Genomic DNA, 24,556 nt, shown 5'->3' with positions numbered 1-24,556 from the left:
AAAGCTAACAGCTCAGTGCAGCCAAGAAAACTTGCCATGTACAAAGCCCATTTAAGTTCTGAGAAATTATTCTGGTCTCTTACAGAGATGCTTGCAAACATTAATACAAACTGATAGCCTGATTGCTGTGGTCTACAAAGTTTTACATCCACATAATTCAGAGATGACTATCCTTTTTTTTTTTTTTTTTTTTTCCTCTCCCCCAAAAGTCATAAATGAAGCAAAATCCTTTCCAGGGGAGGTGTCATTTTCCATGTCTTCAGTCAGCACCAAATTGAGTTGGGTTCTAGAAAAGTATGTGAACAGCTTAGGGAAATTAAAAGCTGGCTTGCTATTTCTGTGTGTCATTTGCATAAACACATTTTTAAACAATAAACCCCGCTCTCCCATCATGTCCAAGGACACTGTATTTATTTGTCCTGACCAGCAGCTTCAGGCATACCACATTTTTGGCCCTGAGACAGACTAACCCTCTGCTGCCTGTGTCTGACCTGTGCGTTGTGGGGAGACATGCCAGTCACAACAATCCTCAGTGCCAGGCTGTCAAACAGAAAACTTCCTCATAAACAAAAGAGTGGTTTTACTCAGTTGAATATAGTTGTATTGATGAATTACAGATTTTAAACTTGAAAATAAATACATGCAGGAATTAGTGCAGAAATACATATATGCAGTATTTGGAGGGTATTCYTGGTATTCACCGACTTGCAAATCAAGAAGATCTCAAATGGTTCAAACTATACACAAACACATMTAGACCGCAGTTCAACTAAGCCCCTGAATTAAGAAATAGTATAACCCATCTTTTTGTGCCCTTCTTACACAGTGAGCAAAATACAGCATAGCATGGTGATCCCAAGAAAAGCACTCTTCCTAGAGCAACTGGATGGGTCTTAAAGTTCAAAGCCTTGGGATGATGCTCTGCTCCTTGAAAACAACTAGTTTCTTTGATGGGCAAAGTTTGCTTTGTGGCAGATCTGTTCCCTCCTAGTTCAAATAAACAAAACCACTAAACCTCAGTATATTGCCCCAAAACAATACTTCAAAACCTGATTCTTTTATACTCTGTTATAATTTTACATTCCTAAAGCAGATCATTTACAAAGAAATCCAGCGAGTTTTGTAAGAAGCAGCAATAACTTAATATATTAACTGCTACTGTTTGGTGAAATATGAACAAGCTTTCACACAAAAATCATTTCCGAGATCTGAAACARAAGCAGAAAGATGTCAATATTATACTGGTAAAGAATCATTGCCCGATTTCAGCTTAATGTAAATCAAGTATAGACTGGCCAGGTTTTATTAATTCAAAATAAGAGCATTAACCCTAGAGCAAGTCTGGTCTCTGATGTAGCACCAACTGACTGCACAAACAGTAGACRTTTCATTTGCAAAAGATGCATCATTTTTATTGCTGAAACATCCTTGTATATCTATTTTCTTAAAGAAATCAATAAAAAGGACCAACCCTAGTTGCATATTCCATGATCTATCACTTTGTAACTATTTGGCCATAACAAATAACTTCCTAAACTATCTTACATTTTAGTTTAGACCAAAACAAGATCACAATCTGCCTCAGTCAAGAGTTATTTTATGTGGAGGGCTTTTGGTCCTTTTCCCCTCTCCACCCCCAGATAGTTGAGTGTTTTCTTGACATTTCTTTTTAAAATTATAACTTTAAAAATCTAGTAAGTCTGAGTTCATACAAGGGATACATCTCATCAAAACATTTAAAACTACTTCACTAGTTTTCTTCAGACCTGGCTTTTCCCCTTTAAAACCTCAATGAAATACTGTCAGCCAGATGCCTGCTTTGCAAGATCATGAACCAATTGCACAGAGATTGCTTTACAAAGTGAAGAAAGCTTTTAATAAAACTCTGCAATACACAGCTCTTTCAGCATCAGTAGGCTAGTAATCCCTCAGCTGGCCCAGCTGAGAGCAAGATTTGAAAACTGTATGCCCAGAGGTGTTGATTGTTTGTATTGCAGTAACACTTAAAGGTACCATCCAGGGAATAGTACCTGTTTTTCTAAATGCTGCATTTTCTCATGCATGGGAGAAAACAGTCTTAAGAATGACTTGGAATCTATAGCCAYGCATCTTACTGTAGAAGAAAGCAGAAGCAGGAATCTATTTAAATATTAAGATTCTCTCACCTCCCCCCCCCCTTTTTAAGTTGCCTATATGGTTCCCAGTGTCAATATAATTGCAGAATTAAAACTGAAACAGAATGACAGTACACTGCTAATTACACATTTCCTTATCCCAAATAAAGCAGGAAARGGATTTTTCTGTTTGGAAAAAATCTAAAAGACTATTTCAGTTTCCTCCTCATCTCTTTAGCATATTGTACTATCAGTAGCACATGTTTTACAGGTCCCACTTGTTTACTGACTAGCATCAGAGGACTAAACTGTACCTTGCAACAGATGTTGACAACCAGCATTACAGTCTACAACAGAGAAGCTAAATAAGCAATGTGATGGTCAGGTTTATCCTGCTTTTTGGTTAATGTTCATCTCAATTAACAGTTTAAAGACTAGAAAAAAAAAAAAAAAAAAAAAAGAACTGAATACTAATTGCACAACTGGTGAAATGCTATATTACAAGTTGAGGATGGAACACCACAGAGAATGTGTACAGTAAAATAAGTTAAATCTGATAATAAGGTACAAGAGGTGTGAAACACCCCAGGGACACCTATGACCACATCTTGATTTATGGTTGCCTTAATAAGATAGCCTGATTATCTAAACATCTTTCAGAATAAGCTTCCAGTGAGCAAATCTGCCAGATCTGGACCTCTGTTAATATGAAAGTCAGAAGTCCACCATACTCATCCTTGCCACAGATTTCAGACTGAGGTTGTATTTGGAAAGTACACTATACAGCTGATTTTGTCTTACATTTGTATTTTATTATTTTCACCCATATTGCTGCCAATTCTGCAATGAATATTTCCTACTATTCCTACTGATACTCAAACATGCATTAGACTCTAGACTGAAAATAAAGGCCGGAACAAGCCAGATCATTTTATAGATAAGTTAAAACATAAATGGAGCTGCACAGTACTGTGGTAATGTTTCTCAGACAGGAGTTGCTTTGCAGCCCAAAGGCTCGCAAACATCCTAAACTACTGCTCACCAATGCATTTCCCATAACCCACCACATTATTTTTCCACATTCACCAAGCTTTAGAAATTTTGGCCCACTTAATCAATCCCATTTAAAAACTGGTCTAGGTAAGATTAATGAAACTGGGCTTCATGGGAACATCTCAGACCAAGGCAGGATTATACCCCTGAGTTCCCCACTCCTCTAGGTTGGCTCACACAACAGCCATTCCACTCGCTCCCAGTAAGGTTCCCATTGGGCAAGAACAGGAAATCCAGAAATGAGTCAGGTATTTGCCAGCGAGTACATTTAATGTAAAAGTGAATTWAAAAAAAAATAAAAAGAAAAAAGCAAACACATGCAGAGGTTGCTTATATAAATGAAAACCAGAGCTTTAGGTGCCTGATTTGGGAACTCCTTAAAGAAGGAACCATCTTCCCAGAGTCTGAGCCTTTAAATAGCTTCAAGTTTCGGGAGCCCAAATCATTACCAGCTTTGAAGAAAACAGGACTCYGAAGGAAATTCATAGATTTTGACATGTCAGGTTAACAAAGGGTGTATTTTTTTAGTTCTTTCATGATCTGTTTTCTGTTTCATTTTTTTCCTTGAATCTTGCTAGTTTTGTCCGAATTCAAGCCCCCCCCTCCTTTTTTAAAAGCATCTATTCCCCTCCACTTGGATTTCATAACTGAAAACTGAGTTTGGTCCTAGTATTATTTTGGTATGTAGAACTGTAGACTGTCACATAAGTCACATAATAATGCATCATTTTTATTATTTGATGTGTAAACTGGATGATACAAGTCAAACAGGATAACATAATTACATAGGATTTCCTCTCCAGGCAAGAAAAGTAAGAGTTCAGCAGCATGTTTCATTTAATTATTTCTTTTCACTTTTTTAGTCTGGATATTTGTTCTGTCTGATTTCTAAGCTGTATAGAAATGATGTATTAAAAAGAAAGAGAAATCTTGACAGTTTGTTACCCAATATTCAAGATGAATGAAATCTCTTTTCACAAAGTACTTTCAGCACTAAGCTTATCAGATCACTACTGGCTGAACACTTGCAAGACTGAGGGCCTCCGGCTACAAAGCAAAGTGTTTCCTGAAGTGATTAATGTCAGCCTGAGAGGAGAGAAAACATGTTCCACTTAAAATTAGAACAGAAAGTGACAAAATGAAACTGAGTTAGTTGCACTAATGCCAGTGATGATGAATTTATGAGATACCCTGAAGATACCAGAAGTACTACCAAAAAAAAAATAATAATAATAATTAAAAAAAAAAAAAACACAACCACTCAGAAAGCTAAAGAAAGCTAACCATTTATGTCAAGATGGTAAATAGATTATGTGATTGTATTCTTACAGTGGTGTTCTGGATTAAAAACACATTCAGGATTGTATTGAAATAGCTGATCCAAATGTGTCTCCTGCACGAGCAGCAAGGTCAGTAGCACTACAACCAAAAATAAGCAGAGTACACATGGATTTTAGAAATCCCATAAATTCCTGTGTGATCTCGTCGTTTCCTTCCTTGAGGACTTTAAAAAGAAAAACAGGATTTGCTTGTAAAGATAATAAATAGAGTTTTTACAGAAACTGCTTTACCATGAGGTCCCTCTTTGCTCCCAGCTCTGGGCTAGTTCATGAGCCCTTAGTGCGATTCGAGTCACAGCAAACTACCCACTGCATTCTGTCGGGGATTACATAGTTTTATCAATATACAACATTGCACAGGTAAGAGGACGATTGTTCTGGGTTCTTAGGACAATTCACCTACTTTGCAGTTTTCCCAGCTGACTTTAGAGAAGCTCACTGAAGTCTGTACTTCAGTTCCATATATTCMAAGCAACGATCAAACTCCATTCTGYTCAGCTTTAAGTCTARTTTATCTGTCAGTCAAGCTTTGAGACCTTCTCTCTTATAAATTGTTGGTTACCATGTACAAATCCCAAATATTGCCTGAAGTTTGCAGGAACAAACGTTAATCCTCCAGAGTCAATATTTAAACACTTTGCTAAACAGAGTTAGAGCTCCTGTCAGTCTCCAGAAACAAAACATTGTAATATATTAAGGCAAGAATACAATTTCATTTTAGCTATGTATTCTGATGCTCATCTTCAAAGCTACATTGTCMTCAAGAAAAGAAGAGCATGCCTACATTACCATTTTAGTCTGGATCAGAAAYACACTTCTGAAGCAACTATCCCAAAGACTGTATCCCAAACATCACCGCTTAACAGTGCTTTCATTTACATCACAGGTTGTCTCAAAGAATACAAATTGGATTCCTTTTGGATGAAACTAAATCRAAAGATACATTCTGAGAGCACATTTAGCACACTTCAAGTGCCAATGGGCTTTCAGCTCACAGGAGCAGATTRAAACTGAAATAAAAATAAATAAATAAAATGCACTTAGTACGGACGCAAAGTCTTCAATACCAACATTTTGGTACACTTTCTAYTTCATTACACCACTTTCCACCATAGACATCAGGAGAGATCCTAGATTATATGTTATTTGAAAATTACTCAGCCATATTCATTTCTTGAATAAGAGGAGCAGTAGCATTTTAGCAAGGTTAAAGACCTAAAGGCTAGACAGAAGGTTTCAGCCACATACAAAGTCCTCAGCAGGACCTGTCCAATTCAACTTCCCTAATGCTCCAGGAGACAAGACTTCCATCAAGCATCTGGTGACAGAGCTCAGAAACTCGCATACAGCAAGCTTAGCCTCTGCAAATTCCCGTTGTGATTCCATGGCTTTAGTCACTTACCTTAGTTTTCCTTCTGAAATAAGCAGCCACCAGCAACTGTGCCCACAGATGTAGGTGCCTGGTTGACTCCTGCCTCAGTTCCTCACCTTTCAGGGTACCAACTTCTGAAATAAAACATAATCAAGATCAGGGCTGGACCCCATCCTTTTCCTCAGTACATATGTTTCCCAGAGACCACTTACCATAGATCTCAAGTTTAAGGCAGTTATGCCAGCTGAGCAAATCTCAGAGCCCTCTGCCCTCTGAGATTTCTTCCCTCTCTTCTCACTCCTGTGTACATCTACCTTTCCCCACCACCACTCCTTCATTACTTGTCAGAGTCTTTCCTGAGCTGGTTCACCTTGCTAATCCAGGAGAAACACATTTACTTTTCTTCTTCCTGGGGCATGAGGGATGACCAAGTTAATACTGCACAGGCTGAGTCACAAACCACCCCACAGGGAATCCAGAGGGTCAAAGCAAAGTGAAGGCAGAAAATAAATACACAGCCATGAGAGAGGTAAAGAGAAAGAAGCAAGTCCTCTTCTTGCCACAGACAGTTAGTTTTCACATTGGCTAACCTGTAACACTCAGCTTCACCCCCAGCTAAACAACCACCATACCCTTCAGAGACTTTCATGACTGGCAGCAACATCTCACAGCACTTACCAGCACACTGTTACAAACAAGATTCCCTCACATCAGGGCTGCACTGTCTCAAGAAGAATCTGATAAGCCATAATCTACCTCAGCTTCCTCCCATTTCTATCAGCGCTCAGCTGAGCTGTATTCTCACCTTGTTTACTGGCTTTGGCTAACCCTTCCCTAACCAGCACAGGGTTTATACACACCATACCTTTAGATGCTACAACACTTGCTATCTATGCAGTGTAATCATTCACTTCCTGACACTACAGGGATCAAAACATACTCATTTCAATTAATGGACCAATTAACATGCCAAAATATAAGAGCTTAAGCATTTCATTATCAGCTAGGATATTTCTACTGCTAAGATTTTATACACAGTCCACTTATACAACCTCTGTCAAGACTCCATTGATAGTATTCCTTCTGTGTTACTTCAGACACTTCTGCATTTCCTCCAATTCCAAAATGAGTATTTTGCTGAATTTCTCAATATTTGAAATATTAAGAAATTAGAGTGAAGAATTGATCCTCGTGTCAGATGATTGTTTTCCAGCACCTTTTGTACCACAGAACTTGTCTACACTGCAAATTTGTATCAAAATAAGCTGGACCTGAATACAGACTGATGCAGGAGCTGTAGAGCCCTATTCTCATAAGCACATCTTGTCTTTTTTTAGTCTTAGTTTATATTATTTTGGAAAGAAATTCAGTTGGAGAAACTAGGGAGAAGCATTCTTTATGCCTGTTGACTACAGCAATTTAACCACCACAGTGTAATTGGTAAGGCTCCCCAGTGCACACAACGCCTAAGCTGCCCTGACCGGTTTCTCTTCTGGTGCCATTCTGGAGCAGGACCCATGTCCTCACCTCAAACCCCCTCTGACGCACTTGGCCCTGCGCATCCCAAATCTGATGATCCTGTGAGCAGCCCGAATGCCAGAGGGAGCCCATGTTCTCCTCCCACATCACCACTATAGGTGGACACAGAGTGTCTAGCAGGCCCTGTGTACAGGTTTTTCTTGAAATGACAGGACAAGACAAACAAATGATGCAAGAGGAAAACAAGGCAGAGACCCAGRGAGATGAAGCAGCAAACAGCCATTATCACACCAGGTCTAGAAGGTGCTGGATGAATGCCCATCCATGAGAGTTACTCTTCATCACTTTAAAGCTTTTCCATCACTTTTATCTAGGTATGGACACAATTTTCACAGTACGTACACATTTTTGAAGTGAAAATCCCTAGCTGGAGGTGCATGAACCCTGAGAAAATTAGAGTAATGAGGATGCCAAAATTTTTGGCCTTCTCAAAACTAGCAGCACTTTGCAATCATGCAAGCCTTTTGTGCAGGGGTATCTAAAGTACCCAGGTTATTTCCATACTATGATAATTTCTGAATATCCAAAACCAGTTTCTTGCTCTGTGGAACCAGAGGAAAAAAAAAAAGAAAAAAAAAAAGAAACCATAAACTTATTTTGGCCTTGTTTAGCTCACCAGCCTCTGACCCCTGCCAGTCCCAGGCTCTGAAGACACTGCTCTGGATAGGAAGGTAGGAGAGAGGGACACTTGTTCAAACCCTCAGCTCTCAGCACTAAAGCAATCCCAAGTGCCTAACAAACAGGCCTTCAGAAGCAGGATTTTACTTCACCCTAGCAGCAAACACTGTTAGTGCAATCCTATAAACAGAGGCTAGTAAATAGAAAAAATAAAGTTTTCATTGAGTGTGAAGCACTGCTGAGAGCCATGTACTACAACATTGCACAGTGCTCTACTACTTTTCTTTTTAAAGGGACATTGAAAAAATGGAGGAGCTGCAGCAAAGAATCACAAAATTAATTTGAAAAAAAATGGTGCAATTAAGAGAGACTATTAGAGTAAGTAGTGCTGGATGCTGAAACACCCTGTAATCTAATGGGAAAAGGCACAGCAAGAAATAGTAGCTAAAAGATGGAGCCAGATATACTCAAAATAGTATCCAACAACATGGGTTGTTAACCTCTGGAACAAGCTACCAAAGCAAGGGTAGAGTCTCCAGCCCTTTTAAATCAAGACTGAATGCCTTTCTGATAGAAAATCTGAAAGATATAGACCTCAGCCAAACACCCATCTGCAAGTAAAATGTAGTGGCCTGTAACACTCAGGATTAGCTCAGAAGTCCAGTGATCTCTTCTGCCTCAAACTCCACAGAACTGTGACTGGCACCAACAAAATTAGAAGCAGGATCAGGCTGCATAAGTTCATTAACTTTGTGAAAAGAGATCTAATGAATAAGTAACTCCACAAACACCCAGCACAATGATTTCTATTTGCACACGCAAAAGCTCCTCACTCCAGCTGCTTGTCAGGCAGCCGAGGCCTGTCATTCACTTCTTTGTAACTCTACCCATTGTTAGAAAACCCTTTTCTTCATCTTATTTTGTTCTTATGGAGAAACCTTTAAGACCTCAGAGAGGGAAAGGGAGCCTTTAGCTCAAAACAAAGGGAAATAGAGCTTCTGCCAGCAGGAGGCTAACAAGCAAATGACAATTTCTATCTCTAGGATCTGAGCACAATCTTTGTAGGCGATGTCAAGCCCTGTGTCAGCTCGCTGCCCTGCCAGCCTTCCACAATGGGCCAGGATATCTGCTTGGGAGAACACAGCCTTCCTCTTTAGGGAAAGCAGCTCACCCAGCTCCCAGGCACAATGTTTTCTAGCATGAGCCCTTCAGCTGGCTGATGGCCTAAATACCAGCAAATTATAGCTGCATTGAAACAATCAAGCACCAATAATGTCAGTATCAGAGCACTAGGGCATGCCATGTTGACTTTGTTCATCATTTAATGTTCTACATTAAAAGTCATTATATTGTAATGTAAGGCTTGTGCCAGATAAAAGCATGAGTTGAATTTGTGCAGCACGTAACAAGCCCAGAGAAGGTCAGGGAACTTGGATGGCTGCACTAGGGCAAGTCATTTAGCATCAGTAAGTAAGCAAGCTGCAGGGGGCTATTGCTCTAAGCTTTCTAAGCAACTCCTCTTGATTGACTGGGAGGGGAGGCAGAAGTCATTTTTCTGCAAAGCAGCTCTATTAAATCCATCTTAGCAAAGGCAGGAAGGAATCTTCTCCCACCAAAAACATATTAAAAAAAAGAGCTAATCTAATGAAAAGGTGAATGAATCGCACAGGAAGCACATCCAGCACATGGGCCATCCTGTATCTTAGGAATGCATCACATGAGAGCAAAGGCCATAAGGAAGTGAATGCACAGCACTTGCTAAAATATGCCAAGAACTGGTTCAGAGGCACAGAGGAAGCTCTCAGTGTGTGTGATTCAGCAGCCATGGAATTCAGTACTCTTTCTGAGAAACCATAATTCAAAGCTGTTCTGAGTTGTCCTGTTTCAGTATTTTTTTAATGACACATATCTGGTTTTTTTCCTGTCTCTTCCCTTTAATTTTTCTAATTCCTGGACAACCACATATGTAACAAAAGACAGTGGAATGAGCCATCAAGTAAGTCAGTACTCTTTACTGTGTAAAAAATCATGTACTATGTGCAGGTTGAGTTATTCACTGCTGGGAATTTATCTCCTGTGAGTAACTCTATTGGTTTCAAGAGAAGGATGAATTTTGCCCAGTTCATGTAGGAATGAACCTCCCATTAACATCCAAGGGCACTGCAAGCTTTTATACTTGGACCTCAAATAGAGGGAAAAAGAGCCATCAAGAGAAGCTGCAGTTAAATTCATCAAAGTGAACCAAGCAAGAGTCCCTCCTTTAAGGGTTTCGACAAACGCACTCTGTATTTTTAAACGGTCTTTTAAGGCCATAATCAGTTTCTTTGATACAAACAGTTCCCCTTCTGCCTCTGAAAGGCAGCAAGTAAAATAATAGCCTTTTTTGTGATAAGAGCATCTAAAAGAGTAAGAAATGTTCCTTTTTTATGGAACTGACCTCTTAATGAGTAAAAACAAAAAGATCATTTATTATAAGTGATCCATTGCCAGCAGCCTCTATGCCTGTTACCAATTTCAAACACTTTATGTTACCCCTCTAGAAATGCTTTGTACTCTTTCCCACTCATTAGAAGATGGCTATTGTAAATAGCACTTCCAGCATTAATATTAAATGCAGAAAGAAATATGTTCAAACCAGGTTATGGCTGTAAGGCAAACTGACAAAAGCCAGGAAATTCATAAGTTAAATTCAGTCCTTAACTCACACTGTTGTGAAAACAAACATTTGGGAGTTAGTGAGTTGCCCAGGGTCAGCGCAAAGTGCTAGTTTCCTGGCTTTTGTCAGCTGATGTCAAAACATCAACCTTACCTAAACACAAGTTTTGCCAGCTTTAAAAATGACCTTGTGTACAAGGAAGAGGGGAAGGTACAAGTGCCTTTCCTTTGCTGCCTGCTCCAACAATCCTGCAGAAAGCACTTTGCCCCCCCACCAACCCAGCACTGGGGCACAAGCCCGTCCGCTGGGAAACGCGGTGGGCCGGTTCCCGCGGCCTCACTCCTCCCGGTCCAGGGCTTGTGCCAGCCTAGTGGGGCCAGGGTCAGTGCCAGGGCCAGCAGGACCTGCTAGGTTGAGTAGGGGGGATGTCCCCGGGGGGCAGGTGGGCGAGCAGGACACTGCCGCTGCTGCCAGGCCAGGCCAGCAGGCCCAGGCGGGAGCCACGGCGTGTTTGCGCTGGGCAAACACCGCGCCAGCACACAGCCACGCACTTTCCTTTTCCTTCTGTTTGTATACGGCGGAGGGAAGACATGGTGGGTTAGCGCTACTTCGTTGACTGACAGCTGCTCCGTGCTGCACACTGATCAGAAATAGAGAGCTTTGGGGGAAAAAAAGGGAAGATTTTTAAAATAACTCTGGTGGGAAATTCAGAAYCTACTCAAAACAGTCAGCCTACATCAGCGTGACACGAATTTACACACGCCTTCAGATCTCCCAGCACCACACAAGATCCCTGGAGCTCTGAGACCCATTTTTCCCAAGAGGGAGGGAGGAGGCCACCGCCAGGTCCTCCGGCCCCCAGGGAGGTGCCCAGCTCCAGGGCAGACCCCAGGGCATCGCCGTTCGGTCACGGTGCCCAGACCCCCAGCACACAGCCCTGCAGCCAACCCAGCAGCCACTCCAGGATGCTCCTGGCACCTCCAAGAGACCAGACCAAAGGGCAATAGCTTGGAAAGCGTTCGTTTGGCTCTAAAAATAAAATTATTTTGATGAATGTTGACTTGCCAGACAAYGTTGTCATTAGATTTTCCAGCTGGGGAAAAATGGAGAATTTGGGAGGGGGAAATAAAACTTGCCTAGAAAATTGTTTGYTTTTGTAGGAACAACTTTCCTTGTTCCAGTCTCGATGTTTTTTATATATRTGTGTATATATACATATACATACACACATACACACACACATATATATGTATATATATAAAATCAGTGAGCTCCACTACTGCATTGCCCATGAGAGGGAAGGAGAGATATCTAGGCCTAAATCCTTTTCTCTTACAAGATAGAGATYTGAAGCTGTTTAACTAACCTAGGTTAATTAATATACCAACTAAAACCTAGTTTAATATACCAATTAAGATGTTGCAACATTTTTTTCTAGTATAACAGCTTCAAATCTCTATCACTAAAAATAYACCTTATTTAGTTGCTTTTAAACTAATTCCTGCCAGTGTAAGCTAAATTGAAACAAACCTGAATGAAACCACATAGTTTTTTGAGCCAGTTCAGCTAACACACAATTTTTCCTAACCCAGTGCAGGTATCATCCAGAACACCCTTAGGACACAATAAATTTTTAAATGTATGACAGATATTTTATCTACCTCAGGAGGCCCACAGGAGCACAAGTGATCAACTTCGTGCAAGCGGAGAGAAAACATGTGAGTCAACTCCATGCTCAAGTGTTAACTTACTATTCCATGACGCCTGCTCTTTGAAGGAATACATCTTTTATAACCTAAGAGAATAAGGAGGAGGCTGCTCACAAAATTAAATGTTCCCAGCCTCTAATTAGAAGGAGAGAAATTGCAGGGTCTTTTATAGAGGTCTTAATAATTTATTTCATTTTCAGGACAGGTACATCTGTGCTATATAATTTTCATTCATATGCTAGCCAAAGCAAGACTATTTTTTTGTTTGCACTGTAGATTTTCTGTCAGTTTAACTCTTTATTTAAAGATATGTTTTGGCATCTGTCAAACTAGGGAAAAACAAATAACAAAGAAATACTAAGCTTTGAAATTGTCAGAATGGAAAATCTGATTTTTCCTTTTTTTTTTTTTCTCCTCACGTAGGTCGTTGCTCTTTAAAGCAGTGCAAATTTATGAACTCTTCGACTTTCATTTTCCCAATTCATTGGCACTTTTAAGCAAAAAAAAAAAAAAGTGGATTAACTCAGAAAACCACTAAGACACCACAACTGTCGCTCAGGGCCTGGAGCTCATTTGGTGTTTTAGGTGAAAAAAGAAAGTCCCTTCTACTTTAGGCTCAGAGACTAAATTAGGGACAATATGGTCTAAGCACACACTACATCAAAGCAGAGACTTCAATTAATTCCAGAGTTACTTATTTAAATATAAGTTTCTCATTGGCAAACTACCACTGAAAGGCCTCAAGAGGAACATGGAGGCAGTAAGGGGAATTCCAYTATTCCCGCCCTCCAACCTCCTCTCCTGGGCATAGTACCAACATCAAGAAAATAAAACAGTCACCAAGTATAGCACAATGGGCTTCTTCCTCCTTAATTACCTTTAAAATTCCCAGACGAATAAAGAGACCCCACGCAGACTTGCTATGCTACGTATTAGCACTGGTTCATCTGAGTGATGAAGCTCAGAAAATAAAGCTGCATAATGGAGCTGCTGACACAGCAAAGAGCAGCCCCATAYAACTAAATGGTTTTTAGACCAGCCGATTCCCTCGATCGTTTGAGGAGAGGCGTTTTCCCTTTGAAAGCCCGTCTTTTGTATTGCTCACCCTCCCACACGCCACTCTGCGCCAAACTATTTGCTATTCTTTGGAGGCTTCTGCAGCTTCCTACATCAGATGGAATTTACCTTCATGTAATTATTTGTTCTGGAAGCTTTGATCTCTACTTCCCTTGTAACTGCAATGTAGTCACACTTTGAACTACAAGGGAGTACCAATTTCAGGCTCTTGCTGCAAACAGCATAATAGTTAATCCTAACAAAAAGGTGTTAATTGGTCTCCTGGTGATTCTAAGCCGCAGTCACAATAGTTTCTACATTTGTTTACCACTGCTGTGTTTCCTCCTCATCCCACTAAAAGTGCACTAGATCTGATAACCTTTTAGGCAGGCTTCTATTTTTTTCCCCCAGATTACATTACAATTTAATACAACTCATACTCATATTGGAGGAAGAGGTCTGTCCCGACCAGTCGCGATTAAGGATTCCGAGCTTCACAACAAGCTGTTTGAGGCTGGGTACTCAGGGCAAAGAAAAAGTAAAAATTCAGACGGTTCCAAAACTCTTTCTGGAGSACAATAAAGCCTCTGTACGAGATGAAAGCTCTTTCTTCATATAATACATTCACGCAAGCCTTTGGCCCTGACAGGGGTTTCATGGAASTGGGCAGGAGTATTGTTCTGTTTCATTTCTGGAGCCCTGTCCTGCTCAGCAGTCCAAGAAATGTAAACTGCTTTAAAACTCTTTTAAAAATATTTGAAGACTGTAGCTCAAGCACAAAAAAAAAATACTCATCATTTTGGATGGCACTGTTAGATTTTCAAGAGCTTTTTTATTGTTAAATAGGGTGTGTTTTATAACAAAGCCAGGATAGAAAACACCTTTCCAGAAGAAAAACAAGTTACAGTCATGATGCCTCAAGGCAGAGCCACATATTTTATTTAGCTATAGTATAAAAGGCATAGGATGCCTTTAAGCCCTCGGTGTGCAAACAAGTCTATGGCATTACCCAATGGAAAATTAGACTTGTTTGGGTTTTTTTGCCTTAAATAGATAGCATCCTTATTTTAACATAACCACTGGATCCTTGTCACAAGCAAATATCTGGACCTGGGGAAAAAAATAGTGTATTTGCTTATTTAAGTAAAGATGCTGGGAGATGATTATGCCAGGCCCTCAGGCTGTTCCTCAGAGGAAGGACAGAAGGACCAGAAAGAACTGTAATTGCGGGGCTCAGCTTACACATTGCTCGAGTGCAGAGTATTCAGCTGCTCAGCAAAAGATTACACCTTCTCTTAACCCAAAAGTTAAGCATAAAAATGGCACAGGATACCAAAACCCAGCTATRCTATTCTGACCTCTTTGGGACTTCAGCAGCCGCAATGGCCACCAAACCACCCAAATCTGCCTCCCACTTGCGTGTTTGGTATTCTYACAGGTAATTAAAATAGTCTTGTTTGCTTTTGCTAGGCCAGGCCTTCCTACTTAGCAGTTCTCCTGGGGTAATGTTTCCCGTTGCCCTTTTCCTGCGATTAGAGCACTTCAGAGTCAAACGCTCTTCGAAAAGCCTGTTAAAAAAGCCGGGGGAGCCCTGGCTGACTCTCCATGTTCAAGAGGACATCTCTTGAACCCTGGTTGAACTCTTCATTCCTCCCAGTGAACAGGGCTGTAAATTTACTGCAGCACRGTCACTGTCAAGGTACATCCCCACCAGAGTGCTCTTGCAGGAGCCAAGGAGACGGCACAGCCTCCCCCATCATCTCCTTCTGGCCCCACACAGTCCGTAGTCCAACGACCGCCTTCCTCTCCCTCCCCTAGAGAAATAAGCTAAAATTTTACTCCCGGTACAATGTCTGTAGAGGACCCATACTACAAAATGCCACTCTGTTGCTCTCCTACTCACAAAATATCTGAAAACCTGTTGAAGAGCAGACAAAATCCTGTTCTTACAACCCCATTTCAAACCGCCTCGTAAGCACGAGCATTCAAAAAGGGAGTATCAGGTATGAGAGAGGAAGGTGCATGTGAACGAGGTGCCCTGTGCCCGGGCTGGGAGAGGCGCACCACCTCCTCTTCCTCAGCTGCAAGCCAGGCATCCCCGGTGCTCTGCTTGCTCAGCTAACTGGTAGTTTTCTCTCAGTACAGCAAGCTGCTCCACACAGGCACACACACTCCGTTACAAGCCACTACYCCAATGCTATAGCAAGATGGCAGCCCTGAAATGAAACCAGCACTACAAAGGCTTATGTTGGAAAAACAGTTGTTTTTCTTTTTCACGTTCGTTTTGCATGACTTCCTACAATCTCCTGAATRTGACCCAGACCTCTGGCAGCTGCAAACCACAGTCTGAGGCTGAGGCGTTGAAAAATTTATTTTGTAAAATATCTRTGGCAATCTCACTTTATCACAACACCCTCTGTAAGTGAGGGGAAGGAGTGAAAGATCCATTCAGTTTCCCAGCGTATCTAACATTTACAGACTAAGCATTTCTCATCTGGGGAAGCTGACAGTCACTCTGAAACCTTTTTTGTTCTCACAGTTAAAACTTGAATTTGTGCCTTCTTTTTCTGGCTCCTACAAGCTCTTTTTTTGCTCAGCTTTCTTCCTTTTACTATCTACTGCTATTAGATAACTAAACATTAAATGGGATTTGGTTATGGTGTAGGAATTTTTTCTGTATTATTTCTTTTAATTGGCTTTGAAATGAAAAAGCTTTTAGAAGAAACTCTGGAATATTATTTCAGTTCTCCCCTTCCCAGGATATTTACAGCCCCACCTTCTTAGGAAAACAAAGGGTTCTACAACAGCAACTTGATACAATAAATCTAATTGTAATYATAAATCACAATTAAAGATTATGTTTCAGGATTATGTATGTTCAGCAACGAGTCTGGCTGTTAAAAAAGTATAAAATCTCGCTATGACAGATGACAAGCCAAATTTAATGCCTTTAATTTCAAAGTGCAACTCTTACCTGGGAGAACAGGTTCCTACTGTATTTTACATAGACATCCCCTTGCAAGGCAAGTGTCTATAAAAAATGAGCCATAGCTTTTTTTTCACCTGGGTACTTCAARGTTAATACCTGAAGTCCACAGTTCATATTAAACCATGAACATGAAGAAGGGGAAATAAAATTGTGTGATTATCTGGAGTAGAGCGGAAGGGACTGAGACAAGTTCTCCACTCTTGTCACTCTGTCAAAGTCAGCAAAGAATTTCAGTTGTGTTTTGGGCTCAGTACCAGTGGGTTTTCTATGCTGAAGAACAGGGCTTCTGGTAGCAATGCTCCATCTTCATTTTTTTTTTATTTGTTTTACTCTAATTGACAGAAAATAGTCCAAGGAAATGGTAAGTCTTATGGCCGCCTGTAACATAATAACCTCACAATCTTTGATATGCTCATCCTCCCAGGTCATGTTACTAAATATTAAAAAATAACCATCAAGTATTCAATATTTTCAGGGAGATAGGCACAGAAATCTGTTATAATCAGCTGAAAATCTGTAAGGACAGGCTCTCTCCTTTCAATTGTTCTGGTACTTCCAGCTGCCAGCTAGGCTGGAGTCAAAACAGATTGTCTTATGGAAACTTAGCATTTCTCATAAAGTACAAATGAAAAGGATGGAGCTGGGAGTCAGGGGATAGGAATATACCATTTTTGATAAATTGAAAMAAACCTTTAAGTGATAATTGGATTAGTTCTGGTTGGCATGTGTTATCCATTCCCTTAAAGCCCRTGGCTTGTGCCATGGCTATTAGTCTGCAGGGCATTATTTTGAAATGAGGAAAGAAACCCTACTTTATTTTAGAGGCAGCATCCAAACTAAGATTGAATAGAATCTCTGCAGACAGTGCTCAAAGAAACCCCAATTAAAGATACAGAGTAGGCCATTAAGTGCCTTGATTTGCCAACATACAATCCTTTGCATAATACACACTTTTTCCTCCCTGGCTCCTACACTCCACAATATCTCATATCCTTCATAATCACTTCTCATCTTTTTATACATGTCATGCCATCTTAAATATATCTCACCCCTTTCCCCTGTGTTGCAATGCCCTTGGCATGCCGCTGTCCTTTTACTGATTTTTTTCTCCACACAATACTATAGGTCTCCCATATAGGTCACCCTCATCCTGCACTAGACCAACCTCACCTATATCCTCACTGCAGAATCCCAGGGTCTCCCAGTTTTCCTACCATACCATAATGCCCCAGTACAGTCCCATATCCCCCTGCCTCCCATGGCAGCAGCCTCAGCTACCCCCCTCCCTCCTGCAGTCCCTGTAATATCTTCAAGATTCTTCCCCACCATCCTCCTAAAGCCCTAATGCCTTTCCCAATGCCACAGCTACTTTTGCCAAGGAACAGCATGTATGCACTATAGCTGGTGTGGAGCCACCCAGGCTCTACTAGCTGGTTTGCATGTGGCAATAGACCCGACCACCCAGGAATTCAGGAATGGGAATGAGATGTGCCCCAATAAGCCTGCCAGCTGCTGCTTGCCAGACAAGAGGCCTTGACACACTGCCTACTAGATGTCTGGAAGGTCCACCAAATGACTTCATGGATGGTATCGGATCCCTAGGCCTCAGCTCTTCCAGCCTGGTACCATTCAGTTCAGAGAGAGTTTTGACATGCATTTGAATGAAAAGGGAATCAGATCCTAAAAAGCAGAACTAATGCCAACTTCCTTTTCCCATGGTGCTACCATCCTGTGCTCTTACTGCAGTCTTATAACCACCACTTTCCTGTCCTCCCTTGCAGCCCTTCACGCTTGGAAGATGTCCCATGCACAGCTGCAGAGCTGCTGCTTTGTCCTCTTTAAAACCTCTTCCTTGTCAAGATTCATACAAAAATCTTGGTCCTGGTATGTGGAGGGGCTTAGTCCCCTGTCTCTCGTTTTGAGGTTGCTTCCACAACCTCAACAAATTATGCTCATTTGTCTGTCTATATGCATCTGTTGTCTGTCTAATATTCAGCGTGCACACTTCTGGGGGACAGGGTTGTGTTTTCAACCTATTCTTGTCCTGTATCAAACACAGTGAGGTCCTAGTCTCTTGACTGTGGCTCATAGTCACCAAAATAGCAAACAATCCAATAAAGCCTTGCCAGACATTCAGTTTGCAGACATATAAGCACTTGAAATCAGAAAGGAGAACTCACTCAACTTGAAATCTGTGGATTTACGCTTCCTTTCCTTGGACTGCTTACATGGAAGAAAGGCCATTCAGTGAGAACAGGGAATGAGACCTTTTTTCGAGTTGTTGATAGGAAGTTTTGATTCAAAACTTTCTGCAAAGCATGTGGGAAAGAAAAAAAAAATTTCCCTAGAGGTGAATGCACGCTGCCYTTGCCAGAACGCAATGGCTTTTTTATTTCCTGTTATCATCTTCTAAACTTCAAAATCCCAAGGAATGGTCAGACTGCAGGCACATTCCAAAGGGGATACYGAATATTTTATTGACAGGCGAGTACTAAGGAACTGGTTCCCATAGTCACTATCTGTAAAAGTCTTCCCCTCAGGGCTTTCACAAGGGAGGAGCGTGTCCCTTCCTACACTCTCCCTGCTGAGAACAATGCCGGGAAAACCCACCACTTCCAGGGAGGCTCATAAATCTTTCTGTTGATTCCTGACAGTTTTGCTTGCCTTGAAAAGGGAACAAATACACATTCTTGAGATGAGGATTCCTAACTCATTAATGAGCCTTTAGAAACATGCCAGCTGCATAATCTAAAAATAGCTCAGGTACCCATGAGAAAAAGTTACCTGCCAAACTCTGAGTAAGCTAGAAAGACTATTGCCCAATACACGTCTAACAACTACTCTGAGAGCAAGCACTTTCATACCTCAAAGGTTTGCAAATGAATTCTCTGGAGACATTTWAAGTGAATTCATTAAATTGTTTGTATTTCTTGCTGGGATAGCCATCAGTGCACAGTTCTCTTTAAACTTCTCATCACTAAGGCCCTGCTTGACCCATCTGCATCTACACTGGATTTTGCATGGATCTTACCATGCAAATATTCAAGGATCATGGTGGTCTGCTGTACAACACTTGTCATAAAGCAAGTCTCATTTGGGTCGGTCAATATTGCCTGATTGACCGCAACAGCTCTCCTATCTGTCCTATCATGCCAACTCATTGATTCCTTTCAGTCCTCTTGCTATGACTCTCTACGTACARCAAAGCACCAGCCCTGGCTTTCTAATGAATCAGATTAACCTCAAGTACTCCTTTTTCATATAAATCCCAAGCTCTACCCCATGTCAGCCAAACTAGTCGATGTTCCGCCTTGACATCTTCTCTGAGTCTATATGTAACTTGCTTCACCTCTCTTGGCCCCTGAAAATGTCTCTTGTACACCGTGTGCTCCTTGGACAAAAGCYTTCTTCATGACTTATGCAGCCGTGTGCACATGGGAATGTTTATACTAGCAATGCTTAAAGCTGTAGCTCACAACACATTTTCTTYTTGGCAAAGCTGGTTCAGAAGTTCTCATTTGCCATTCTCCAGAGCTGTTGATTTCTCTGCCATACCACAGCTCTGCATGCCCTCAGCTGTGCCATTTCAGCAAGCTGGTTTGCAGCAAACCYACAAGCAGTTCTGTCAGGCCCACTAAAAGTGTGGTAGCTGCAGAGCACAATGGGAATGACTGACTAGGGGAGGAGGAAGAGATTTCTTCAGCTAACTTTGTTGTTGAAGAACACATATCATGGAACAATATGCTCAGATAGGAAAGCACTTCTGCTTTTTTTTTTCCTTATCTACTCTCCTGCCAATTATCACCCCTCCCACAYCCATAACATGAGCCAGCACAGCTACGCAAACATGTAGGAGATCGCAGAATGATCAGTTTAACTACTGCTAGAGGCCTCAGATCAGATCAGTTCTTAGGAAACCTGTTTGATAAGAGAAGAGATTCTTTCCAGACTACCATTGCCAGGCATCTAGTTTGAACACTGTCTGACTTCTCAAGACAAAAGGCTTTTATATCTACCTTCAAGCTGTACCACAGCCACAAGGACTCAGATGATATATCAGCCCTATTCTACGCAAAGGAATTGCACCAACACAGCAAAACCCAATCAGATGGTATCATCAGAACTGACTAATGGCAGCTTAAAACTGACTGAAAAACAAGTACAGTGCCTTTGTCCAGAACCACTGCATGTCCCTCAGCCCCATTAGAACAGCACGTCTTAGTCAGGTAAAGTCCTAAAGTCCCAGACAAAACACACAGGTGGATACAGTGTGCTCAAGTACACCCAGAAGGCCCTAAGCCTCTAGCAGMTGTGTGATGCATTTGGGAATGCATATAAATCCAACATCTCCCAAACTCATCAAACTTACTACACTTGCATTAACCAACTGCACAGAGCATGCGCAACACCAACTGCAGTCTCAGGTGGCACAGTGCCCCTGCTTGTGTTTGTGTTGGAGGATTACAGCACAGAAATACTGCAGTCCCATGAGTAACATGGTTACACCATAACCAGATCAATGGACCACAGTCACAGTATGGAAAAAGCAAAATACACAGAAAGAGAATGAAATATTCTATACTCTCCTTGATACAGAAACGGCGTAAAAGGAGAGCTATATTTTGGTCAGCCAYGTTATCTCTTTAGGTAGATAGTTCAGCTCAGCATACCAAATGAAAGCTTAATTCCTGGGAATCAGTGGTAAAGCTTCTACTGATTTCAGTGGAGTCGGGGTATAACCCAATCACTAAAAACAACTTGCTCTTCCCCAGACTTTGGTTTGACCTAAAGCTACATAAACCAGGCTATGTGGGACAGACAAGTTAAGGACAGAACAGTAATAAACTGAACAAAATTCTAGATAGACTGATTCTCAAAGTAATGATATCTTTCTGTGCATGAAACCCATATATTACAAAATGTACACCATTAAAAAATTAAATAGACTTAYACTTCAGAAAAACAGAACAAAATTAACAGTAAACTTCTCTTTATGTTACCTGCATAACTTTTACTGCTGCTGAGTCACATGTTTACTAGCAGATAATCTATGATTTATAAGCATGAAAATGCTGCATTGCAAGAAAAACCCTGTACTATGTAAAAAATACCCAGTCAAAACCCTCTATTGTGAAAGGAATTAACAGGGACRTGACAAAAGATTTATTTGACATCAGAAGGAGCTGAGATAGGACAGTGATATAAAAGCCAGAACAGAACTGTTACAAGCCTTTGGCTCTTGACTGGCTCTTTGTRGAACTACCTAGATTACTAGGGATTAATACATGAGTCTTCTGAGAGCTGCCTGCTCAGATACAGAACTCCACAAAGAAAGAAAAGGAGAGTATTTCAAGATATTAGACAATTATTGATCAATGCAAGAAAGGAAAGTACTCAGATTTAAATGATGAAACACCGTGGGAGGCAATACAGACAGAACGAGTTTTTCCAGGAAAGTTTCAGAGGAAGCAATCATTGGATAAAGCAAATAATAGGGAAATAATCTTCCTCAATGGACAATGAAGTGACAAGCCCAAAAGGGGAACAAAGGACCTGTGGAACATAACATAACAGCTCTGAATACAGGATAACCAGGGTTGTTTCCAAAGTAAGCAATTTTTATACTAACACTGAAGGGGTGAGATACAGTAAAATAAAAATACATGGTAATGGAAAGAGAGTATAGAAAAAGAAACATGGCTGAAAGTAATGACTGCTGAGCAGATAAGCCACTTGCAGGAAACATTTTAAAAGATCCCAGATCACCCAGTGGCAGCTTTAGAATACTCCACGGGTAAAAAATTCCAAAGTCTGTGATAAGCGAAGAGTGAGAAAAAAAAGGGGGCAAAATGCCTATAAAACAAATCCCAGACTCTTTTGTTCTACCTTGGCTATTTCAAGACATTTTGAAACCATAAAATAAGTGTTCTACTATAAAAAAAAAAAATAAAAAAAATAAAAAAAATCACTTCAATGTTTGTTGCAAAATGCCAAGAGAGGCTTAATCATCTTCTCTCTAAGCTTTTGGCTAATTTTGACAGAATAAATACTGTTAAATGAAACTTTCAAGTACACTSTGTCTAGTCCAACTGCAACAATACTCTCTCTGCATCTACAGAAATCCCTTTGTTCAATGCCCTTTTCTACATTTCTATACCCATATTAAGAGAGATTTCCCTCTCTCGGGAAAGCATTGAGGGAAGCCAGACCTCCACTAAAATGAGCAAGAGCCTTTTGCAGTATTTCTTATGCAGTCAAGGAGAGGGAAGAAAACCCATTCTGGGTGCATGACGGTTCGCTAGAAGTCAGAAGGCAAATGGAAACCACTCAGGTGGACATGTGGAATATTCCTCTTCAGGATTATCCTGATGAGCTGCAGTGATCAGAGTCCATCCAAGCTTAGCGAAATACCATCCCCTTAGCTCTGTGCTTCTGACTGACCCTTTCCCATTGTGGCTGCTGCTGACTACTGCTTTACATGCCTCACTCAGGTTTTGTTCCTGTCATGCATTACGGAAATCTGCATGGACGACTCCACTACACGACTCCACTACACCYGTGTCACACATCTCCTCTCTCCATTCCCAAGCGAGAATGAAGCCAGACAGCAGTCAAGACAATCTGTGCCTTGTACGACCACTCACTTTTGTATCTCCAAAGTCATGACAAGACAAGCCTTTTCAGCAGTCGCCAGTCTGACTTCTCCGAAATGCAGCAGTTTTCCTGCCGCTTTTTAATACTAAAGAGTTATCTGAGCTTTCTCCAAAACAGTGCACAAACAAATCTGAACAAACCAAACAAAAAGTCTGGCAATCTACAAGACAAGTTCCTCCAGGCAGTAGGCTTCTATTTTGAAGACAGGATGATTTCAATTTCAATGAGGTAAATGTGATCAGATGCCTAATAAGGTAATTCACTGGGAGCAAGCCGGGYATGTCTGCGATAAACAACAAAATTGGGTTCCCATGGTGAAACTGCTTTTACCAACGTTCTTTGATTTTTTTATTGTTAGTGATCACGAAGGGCAGAAGGTTACCTGTCCAGAGTTTGGCCGGTAAGGGATTGAAATATGTGCTCTGGATACATATAATTTTTAAGCATCTAGCTGAAAAAAAGATTTGTGATTGATATGAGGATAGTGCTGGAGAAAATCATACTACAACTTAAAGCATTACATATCACTTGGCACTGTTCAGTGGGAAACTGAAATCAAATACAGTACTACAGCAGTATGTCAAAGAAAACTTGTATCACTCAGCAGCAAAACTCACTGAAAAAAAGTAAGTCACCAGCAAAAAAAAAAAAAAGACATTTTCATTTCTTTCATTCTTCATGTCCTAAGAATATGGGATCTAATGTATAAGATCCATTATTATAAATCAGAGAAACTATGAATAAGAGGCAACATTTATAGATTACTCTGTGCATTTAATGGTGTTCATTTTGCAACTTTATCTTCTTCCCCAAGGCTTATCTCTCATTCACATCTGTCTTAGYATGAATGACATAATGGGAAATTGTTACATGTTTGAAGAATTTGTAACAAAGAATCACTGGCTAAAGGATTAAGCACTGTGTTTCCCACATTCCACAGATAATGACAAAGTACTATCGCTGTCACTAAAAATACATTTTTCAGGGTGACATATTAAACTATATCAGGTGATTTGGAAGAAAGGGCAGACTATGGAATATGCTGGATGTTTACAAGAACAACAATAGTTTGTCATTTCAAGTCACTTCTGGTGAATCTACAATATGATTTTTGCAGGATAAGTAAATCTGTGAGTAAGAGATTTGGGTTGGAAATTCTCAGATTTACCTGAGGAGAATAAGACAATTATGGAATTCTGTAAAGATCCATTTTGCCAATTTTGATGAGTAAAATTTTCTTGAGGAAAATGAWAGTATTTTAATTACTCTTTTGCTGAGAAAAGGGGTAGCTCTGTTAGCTTTGTTTTGGCAGCCTGAAGATGTAGAGCTTTTACTTGCATTCCCTGCTGTTTTTAATGGCAGTGGCTGAGGGAGTTTAAAACACCCACTGTCTGCAGCCCTCATTCAAAAGTCACCATTTCAGAAGAGGCAGGAGAGCACACAGACTGGCTGTCAA

The 24,556-nt window shown here is 40.7% G+C and overlaps 1 protein-coding gene across 1 annotated transcript in view; it reads right to left on the bottom strand.

The window, feature by feature from the left end:
* Positions 1-5,988: 5,988 nt before the first annotated feature.
* Positions 5,989-24,556, bottom strand: part of ENC1 (ectodermal-neural cortex 1) — a 53,809-nt gene continuing 35,241 nt past the window's right edge. Inside the window, exon 3 of the mRNA XM_085322090.1 lies at positions 5,989-6,013. The gene's annotated coding sequence lies outside the window, so the exon portion shown is untranslated. The remainder of the gene's footprint in view (positions 6,014-24,556) is intronic.

Source organism: Rhea americana, unplaced genomic scaffold (genome assembly GCF_003343005.1).
Source record: "Rhea americana isolate MKP2758 unplaced genomic scaffold, rheAme1 scaffold_74, whole genome shotgun sequence".
Classification (NCBI taxonomy): domain Eukaryota; kingdom Metazoa; phylum Chordata; class Aves; order Rheiformes; family Rheidae; genus Rhea; species Rhea americana.
The sequence above is the reverse complement of the archived record's forward strand: the minus strand, read 5'-3'. Positions and strand labels throughout refer to the sequence as shown.